The sequence below is a fragment of the Ochotona princeps genome, chromosome X, assembly GCF_030435755.1.
Source record: "Ochotona princeps isolate mOchPri1 chromosome X, mOchPri1.hap1, whole genome shotgun sequence".
Lineage (NCBI taxonomy): Eukaryota > Metazoa > Chordata > Mammalia > Lagomorpha > Ochotonidae > Ochotona > Ochotona princeps.
Genome location: NC_080865.1, coordinates 33,539,149 through 33,548,107, shown reverse-complemented (window position 1 = coordinate 33,548,107; position 8,959 = coordinate 33,539,149). Strand labels below are relative to the sequence as shown.

Here is an 8,959-nt window from a genome sequence, read left to right as displayed (position 1 = left end):
ATTAGGGAGTGGAGAATCTGCTTGTGACATATGTTAGGTCATCTGACAGCAGCTTAGGGCTCTCCATCTCCTGCTGTCTGGATCACTGCGTCCCAATCACCTTTTCCTTCCACCCAGGCCAAGCAAAAGAATTTCTTCACAGGAGCCAGCACACTGCCATGTGTAGTAGACACCGTCCTACCTACCTCTCCTTCCTCCTTCTTCTTCTTTAGAGAGAAGTAAGACTTTATTTTTTCATTTTGCAGATAAAGCTGGCTGAATGGTTGCTTTTTTGGCTTAGTTGAAGAGACCAAAGCCCATATGCTCTTGTCCAACTCTTACAACTCCTCCTTGGCCTCCACCTTGGGCTAGGGCTGTGGCCAAAGCGGCAGGAGCAGTAGAGGTGGCGGCAGCTGCAGGGGCAGTAGTCACAATGGCAGATGGATCATCCTGGAAGGCCTTGACCTTCTTAGCAAGTGGGAAAGTATACTTGGTCTCCACAGACACAGCCAGGACCTGTTTGATGATGGAATGGGGCATGGATGAAACAGTCGGGTAGCCAGTCTACAAACACATCTTGGCCACATCGCACCACACCCACCAGGAAGCGGGAATGCAGCGTTTCCTCAGTGGTGTGTAGCACTTTGGGGTTGTAGATGCTGCCATTGTAGATGCTGCTGGCTGATCAGCCTGAAGGAGAAGGGACAGATGTTCAGCATGTTGAGTAGCATGGCCTCCCTGGTCCCCACCTTGTCTCCAATCTTTATCAGCTGCATGTCACTCATGCTTTCCATGGTGCCCCAGAGATCTTGGTGGTGATGCTCAAAGCATAGAAGAAGGAGATCTTCTTGGACCCCAGGCCAGAGTTCTGAGCTGGTACCATGACCTCACAGGGGGCAATGACCCCAGCATAGGCAGCAGGTGGCACTTTATGGGCCAGCCGCATATCCCTGATCTCAATGAGATCCTCATTGGTGGGCATGAAGCCCATGTTGCCCCAGATATGAGGCAGGAGCTTCTCGAGAGCCAGGTTGTTCTCCAGGTGCACCCGGATGGCCTTGTGCATCATGGTATTCTTGCCTATCAGCACCACAGCCTTCCTATGCAGGACCATGCAGATCTGCTAAATCTGCTTGGAGCCCACATTATCTTCTTCCACGACGAAGTATTGTAAATAATCGTCCAGGAGTTGGATGATCTTAAGGAAGTAGTTGGACTTAAGTAGTAGTTACCTTGTCTTCCCTAAACATCATGACGGTGTGTCAGGGATTGTCACATGGGGTTTAAAGATGATGTTCCTCTCATGAGGACACATGGCAAGAAGCTCCAATCTGCCTTCTATAGCATCAATATCCCATGTGGGCACCAGTTCAAGTTGCAGCTGCTCCACTTCTGATCTGGCTTCCTATTTATGGCCTGGGAATGTACTGGAGGATGGCCTAAGTCCCTGGGCTCCTGCATTCATGTGGGAGATCTAGAAGAAGCTCCTGGCTTCGCATTGGCTCAATTCTGACCTTTGCGACCATTTAGAAAGTCGATCATTTAGGAAATAAACCAGCAGGTAGAAGACCTTTCTCTGTTTCTCCTCTTTCTGTAAAATCTACATTTCAAAAAACAACAAAGAAATATTTAAAACAAACAACAATAACAAAAACAAAAATAAACAAAATTTGTTAGCAAACAGGGCTCTCCAAGGATGGACGGGGAAGGCTGGCTGTTCAGGCCCAAACACTGAATGGGGTGTGGCTGTCCTAGCTGGGAATGCTTCCAGCAATTTCTGTGACTTAATAGATGCTTATTTTCTTACTGTTCACAGGTTCTGCAATGACTCTGGTTTTCTATTTCTTATTTATCATTCCTCTTTATTCTTTGTCTTTCTCTCCCCTGAAGTCCTCTTGTCTTCATCTGACTTTTTCTTCATTTATATTTCTCTAGTATTCTTTTTCACCTCCTCATTTCTGTCTCCTCACTGCCTCCATTTCTATCTCTGTCTCTGTCTTATTTCCCTTCATCCCAGTCTCTGCCTTCTATTCCTTCCTCCCCCTCTTCTTCCTATTCTTTTCCCATGCTCTTTTTCCTCTCTCTTCTCCTCCCCCTTCCCCTACTCCTGGTCCTCTTCTTTTTGTTGCCGCATCTCCAACTTCCCACCTTCTTTTGTCACTCTAAGTCTTCCAACTGTTTCACTTTTTACTCCAGGTTCCAGTGTGTTTCGCTTCTCATCTTGTCCCTGTCTTGCTTCATTTCTGCCTCTTTGCCACCACAGTCCCAGCTTCTCTTTCATTTCACTACAAAGGACCCCCTGACTCCATCCCTGCTGTGTATGTGTGCGTGAGTGCTTGCAGTTTCTCGTCTCAGGCTGCACCTTTGTGACAACTACTAGGACAGGTACTGGGAGGCTGGATTTAAGTGAGATCATTTTGGTCCCTGGGGAGCTGTCAGAATCCTTGTTTCCTGACTTCTAGTGGGAAGTGACAGCCTCAGCCTCCTCTAGCCCCTGCCCTCCTTTCCCGGCTCGCCCCCTTGACACCAGCGACCCAGCAGAAGCACCTGTTCTGCTCAGAACCTGAAGAACTCAGAAACAAGTGGGGGCCTCAATGACATTTCGTGAGCCATGTCTTCCGAGTCTAGCTCCACCATGGTAGTCACGACCCCTCCTCTGGCCTCAATTGTGTTCTGACCCTACCTGTGTTCCAGAACAGTTTGATTTTTGCCTTTGAAGGGGCCAAAGCAAGCTCAGGGTTGCTAGAGACTAGAGTGCAGCATGACAACTTGACCTACAGTTGGCCCAGAAGAAGAGCTTAGCATGAGAGCAGAGAGCTCAGGTGTGGGAAAAGCAGGGACATGACAAAGGAGGAGATGAGAGGTAAGCAGGAAGTGGGGTGGGAGCAGCCAAGTAGGGAGTTTGCACTTTTTCTTGAGGCTCCTGGGGAGATACTGGAGGTTGCTAAACAGGAAAGGGAGATAAGCTCATCTGTAATTTCCGTGATCATTCTGCTCCTTGACCTGATTGTAGAGTGACAAGCAGGAGGGCTGTCAGAAGGCTGTGGCCTAGGTGAGAGATGATACAGCTTTGGATCAAGGTTACAGTATACGGACACAGAGGAAAGGGACTCTCTCTGGTGTCTTTAGAATATTAGCAATGGGGCCTGGTATTTGACTCTTTATAACATTGGTGGAGATTGGACTTTGTGAATTGTGGTGGCAGATGGTTCCTGTTAGCAGCCTAGCAAACACAAGCCGAGGCATGGTTTGGAGACTCACTGAGTCCAAGGGTGGCCAGTAGAGTTGCCAATGCCCCTGGGTCATTGGGGTTGAGATAGCCGTCAGGTGGTGCAGATCCTGGGTCTCAGAGGTGTGGAGGTAAGATCAACAGACAGACATTCATCTCAAGCTACAGAAGTACGGAACTGGCCTAGGGCAAGAGTCTAGCATGACAAGAAACAGTGCCCCAGGTTCGATCTGCAAAGGTTTCCAGCCATGAGTAGAGCAAGAGAAGGATTTCTGTTGCAGAGGCTGAGCAGGACAGCTCCAAGAGATGGGATTGGGAGTGGGGATGCCTGAGACCACACAGGCAGCCAAGAGAAGAGAAAGTGGCCGAAAGGAGAGGGTGATCGATGTGACCAGTATCACAGGCCAGATCCCACAAGGCAGGGCAAGTGCACCATAGGTTCGGTACCTAGCAGGCCCATGGTGATTTTCCCCAAGAACTCTGTCCTTGCACAGTGATGGGCAATGGTAGCTTGATGGCAGAGGTTGAAAAGATGTCTTCACTTCATTCTGCCGCATTCCACTCCCTTTAATCTTGCTTCTCTGCTTGAGAATAAGAGGAGCCAACAGGCTGCCATCTCTTTTCACTATACAGAGATCTAATTGTCCTTCCCACCTCTCAACTGCCAGATCTGTTACACATACACACACAGGTACACACACGTACACACACAGGTACACACACACACACACACACACACACACACACAGAGGCATGCACACACACCAGATACATGCTTCTCCATTGCTTTATTGCTTCAATAGGCTGCATTCTAGGGCTCCCCCACTTTCCCCACTTCAGATTCAGAAGTAAATGGTTCACTGCCCCAATGGTGAAAACTTACCTGGTTTGGTAAAAATAAAAAAGTGTCTGGAGCAGCTGAGCACCAAGCTTTATTCAAGGGGGTAAACTGGCTGCTGGCTGGGGTAGGGGCTGGTGTGGGAGGCAGGGAAGACAGAGGACATAGACTGGGTTGTGGGGTGAGTAGTCAGGAAAAGAGAAGGGAAAAGGAGGTGGCGAGGTGGGAAGGGAAGACAAGGATGGTGCATGGAGAGACGCAGGAAATGCTAGAACAAACTGCTTTCTGAGGCCACAAAGTTGCATTTAATTTTTTATAAATATTTGTTTATGTGTTTACTTATTTATCTGAAAGGCAAGCTGGTAGGGGGAAATACACACATACATAAACACACACACATACACAAATCTTCTCTAGGCTGGTTCATCCCAAAATGCTCACAACTGGGGCTGAGCCTGGCCGAAGCCAGGAGTCAGAAGCACCATCTAGGTCTCCCGCATGGATGGCAGGGCTCCAGGCACTTGGAGCATCTTTCATTGCTTTCCCAGCTGCGTTTGCAGGGAGCTGGGTAGGAAGCAGAGCAGCCAAGGATTAAAATCAGCACTCTAATGTGAAATGTCATCACTGCAGATAGTGACTTAATCCACTGTGCCACAATGCTTCCCGTCTTCAAAGGTGTGTTAAAGGCTTGCCTCCTTCACTGCTGCCTGTTTCTGTGGCAAGTTTTTCTGTGAACCTTGGTTTACTCTTCTGTAAGTGAACTACCTAAGATCTATGCCAATGGTACTTTTCATCTAGCAGAATATCTTTTTATTATTTTTGTAAGTTTATTGATTTATTTTCCTGAGAGAGAGCCTTCCCATCTGCTGGTTTCTTTCCAAAACACCTGCAACAGCTCCTGGCTAGTGCCAAAGCAGGGAGCCAGTAGCTCGCTCTGGATCTCCCACATGGACAGGGCGTGGTCTTCATTACCGGAGCCCTCACTGATGCCTCCCAGAGTGCACCAGCAGGAAGTTGAAGTCAGGAACCAGAGCCAGGTATTGAACCCAGGTACTGTGACATGGGATGAGAGCATCCTAACTGGCTTTTTTTTTTTTTAAAGATTTATTCATTTTATTATAGCCAGATATACACAGAGGAGGAGAGACAGAGAGGAAGATCTTCTGTCCGATGATTTACTCCCCAAGTGAGCCGCAACGGGCTGACGCGCGCCGATCCGAACCCGGGAACCTGGAACCTCTTCTGAGTCTCCCACGCGGGTGCAGTGTCCCAATGCATTGGGCCGTCCTTGACTGCTTTCCCAGGCCACAAGCAGGGAGCTGGATGGGAAGTGGAGCTGCCAGGATTAGAACCGGCGCCCATATGGGATCCCGGGACTTTCAAGGCGAGGACTTTAGCCGCTAGGCCATGCCTCCGGGCCCCCTAACTGGCTTTTAAAGAGCCACCCATATTGCTGATTTTATTGTGATTCTCATTATCTTTGGGAAGGGGTTGTTGTGGAGAAAGAGGCAGGCAGCTTCCTGGAGATGTTCCTTAGGCTGGAAAAGCAGCTGCCATGGGTCTCAAGGCCTAGGGACCTTGCACACATGGTTGAGCTACTCAGGTAGCATTCCCAGGGACAGCAAAGATGTCCTGAGCAAGTAGCGAAGAATTTAGTCCCTGACCCAACATTTGCTCTTGCCTGTCCAGTTTGGCTCAGAGACAGTGTACGGAAAACAAGGCAGCCCACCTTTGAGGCCTACACCTCCATCCACTAAGGCCCACTTCCCTGAATTGTTCACCAAATCCCATCCGTTTTCAGGCCAGATTGTGGTGAGCTGTGACCATGGCTTTGCACAGACACCTCCAGCCAGCTGCTCGCCACATGCTGTCTAGGTTTGAGAGCACAGGGAGCTTCTGATGACACAGGAGGGCGGGGAAGCCCCAGGCTTGACTCCGCCGCCAAGGGTTTGATGACCAGGGGGGCAGTCTTGCCTAAGGCTTTAGTGTTTCTGCCTTCACTCCCTCCCACGGGCTTCCCCTGCCCCGAGGTCTGCAAAGTCTCTTGGAAACTTTAACCTACATCTGGCCCAGTGTGCCTACTTCATGTCTGCCTTCAGTTCAGCCCTCCTACCCTGTCAGGAGGTTTCAGCTGGAGATCTACTGCAGAAGGGATGGAGGCTCATGGGAAAGAATTCATCATGGTCTGGGGGTGGTGGTGGTGGGGGCAGGGGACAGAAAGCAGAGACATGACATGCTCCTCAGACTTGGAGGGGCTCCACCTCCTTCTGATTGGCAGGACAGGAAATTGGTGGGCCTGGACCATGCAAAAGCCAAGCCGAAAGGGTGCCCGGGCTCCTGCAAGGGCTATGGGCAGGAGACAGCAGTGGCATAGCATCTGGATGCAATCAATCCTGCGATGGCCTCTTGGAGAGAGGAAGGCTGTAAGGATGAGATCCAGGGCACGTAGAGGAGTGACTGAGAAGTATGAAGACAGACAGGTGAAGAAGGAAGGGAGAAACACGAGGAGTAGTTCAAGGAAAACAGCCATTGTCAACTACCTTGGACTCAAATCTTTCAGAGAACCCGCCTAGGGAACCGGTGATGGGAAGAGTACCCACTCACAAATCCATGGCCTCCAAGTGTAACACTTGCTTGGGAAAGCAGAAACACCATCATGTGACAAGACATGGCTTTTAGACACCAGTTAGGATACCCACAGGGCACACAGGAGTACCTGTATGTGTCCCCATGATTCCCGTTTCTGGTAACGCACATGCTATGAGGCAGCAGACAATGGCTCAAGTAATTGAGTCCCTGCCACTCACATGGGAGACCTGGATTGAGCTTTCAGCTTCTGCCTTGGCTCAGCCCTGGCTGTCAGGCAGTAAACAACCAGATTAGCAAGATTCATTCTCTCTCTCCTTTTCCTTCTCTTGAAAAAAAAATCAAAAAAAGAAAACATGTAAAAGACCATTTTTAGATGGATTCTGATCCCTACATGGAAGGATGTGTTGGTAGGCAAGATAGCTGACCAGAATTTCCTGCTGTGGCAATCTTAAAGCCTGTGCATGATTCCTCGGGGAAGTGTGCAAAGCAGAGCAGGAGGAGGTGGAGCCAATATGCAGGGCAGAATTGGCAAGTGGCTTGCAGAAGTGGAAAAGAGGGTGACCCACTTTCTGACCGTTTTGGTGGGTCATGGCCAACACTGCCACAGCCAAGACAGGTTAACAGGAAGAAAGCATAACGTATTTAAGCATATGACCTGGGAGCCTTGATAGTCCCTTGTCAAGAGCAACATCTATCTCCATGAAGTCCTTCTGCCTTCATGTTGAAGATCCAAAGACTCAGGACGAACTGTCCATGTTGGTGCTTAGGTGTGATGGGGTAGGAATAGTCATATAGATGTATGATTAAGGCAAAATGGATATGAACAAATAGAATCAGATTGGACGGTGAAAGCTGACAAAGCCTGTCCATTTCAAACTCTTCTTGGTCCCTCAGTAGTTGCATTTCTTCCTCCTGAGCATGGGACTAGAAGGTTCTGGAATGAAAGTTTAATAATACATAAGGGCAGGCCAAAGAATTTTTTTTTTATAACCAATTGAAACGTAGAAATGTGAGGGAAAGTTTGAGTCATATTTTTATGCATTATGGCTGACTTGGAGGTAAAAATCCTGAGTTTCTATGACCTGCTTTAAAAGCAGAAGGCTTAAGGCCCAGCAGCGTGGTCTAGCAGGTAAAGTCCTAGCCCTGAACGTGCCGGGATCCCATATGGGCACCGGTTCTAATCCAGGCAGTTCCATTTCCCATCCAGCTCCCTGCTTGTGGCCTGGGAAAGCAGTCAAGGACAGCCCAAAGCCTGGGGACCCTGCACCCACGTTGGAGACCTGGAGGAAGTTCCTGGCTCCTGGCTTCGGATCGGTGCAGCACTGGCCGTTGTGGTCACTTGGGGAGTGAATCATCAGACGGAAGACCTTCCTCTCTGTCTCTCCTCCTCTATGTATATCTGACTTTTCCAATAAAAATAAATAAATCTTAAAAAAACACAGAAGGCTTAGTTTCTATGACTTGCTTTGGGGGGGGGGGGAAGAGGGCAAGAGACAGAAGGGTTTTGCTTCTAATGCCTTCACTTCAGGGTTACTGAATCCCATATACTGAAGCCCAGGTGCATGTGGGGACTGGTGGTGAAGGAGGAACTTCATGTACTGGAGCAGAGGAGCCAGGGATGGGGAGGTTGGTCCCCAGTGCTCTGAAGTGCTGTCGTGAGAACAGGGAGCAGATTGATGGATGCCCTGGGGACCCGTGATTTCTGAATAAAAATCAGAGAGGGAGAGAGAGAGAGAGAGGGAGAGAGAGAGAGAGAGAGAGAGAGAGTCTTCAGTTCAACTCATATTGAACATAACTGAGAAGGAGGGAGGTCATGAGCCTTTATCACTAGAGATACATCTTTGAGAGCTGGACAGTTGCTTCATGAAGATTCATAGATGGGGTGATCCCTTGGCATTTATGGTCCCTTGTCAAGAGCAACATCTATCTCCATGAAGTCCTTCTGCAAGGTACTGTGCCTTAGCTGAGCACCTAACTGTCTACCAGCAGTTGCTGTTCTGTCATCATTGGTACGCTGGGCCATAGGTCTCCCCTGATGTCAACCTCACAGCATGCACAGTAGAGCTGATGGAGCACGGATGTGTTTAATGATACAGTTTTCATACACCACATAGTTCCCAACAGCTTAATGGGGCGGGGGGAGGGGAATCCACTCACAAAGGGGTAATGGGTTCCAATCTCTTGTGCAATGACAGGGATGTCAAGGATAATAATTGTGTCTTGCAGGTGGACTTGAGAGATACTAGGCCTACATCAGGCACAAAGCAAAGTGCGGGGAAGATAAGATGCAGAAGCTGGGACGCAAAAGCCATATCTACATGGAG

The 8,959-nt window shown here is 49.0% G+C and overlaps 1 pseudogene; it reads right to left on the bottom strand.

Annotated features, from left to right (window-relative positions):
* Positions 1 to 276: 276 nt before the first annotated feature.
* LOC101524745 (large ribosomal subunit protein uL10-like) overlaps positions 277 to 8,959 on the bottom strand; it is a 114,771-nt pseudogene continuing 106,088 nt past the window's right edge.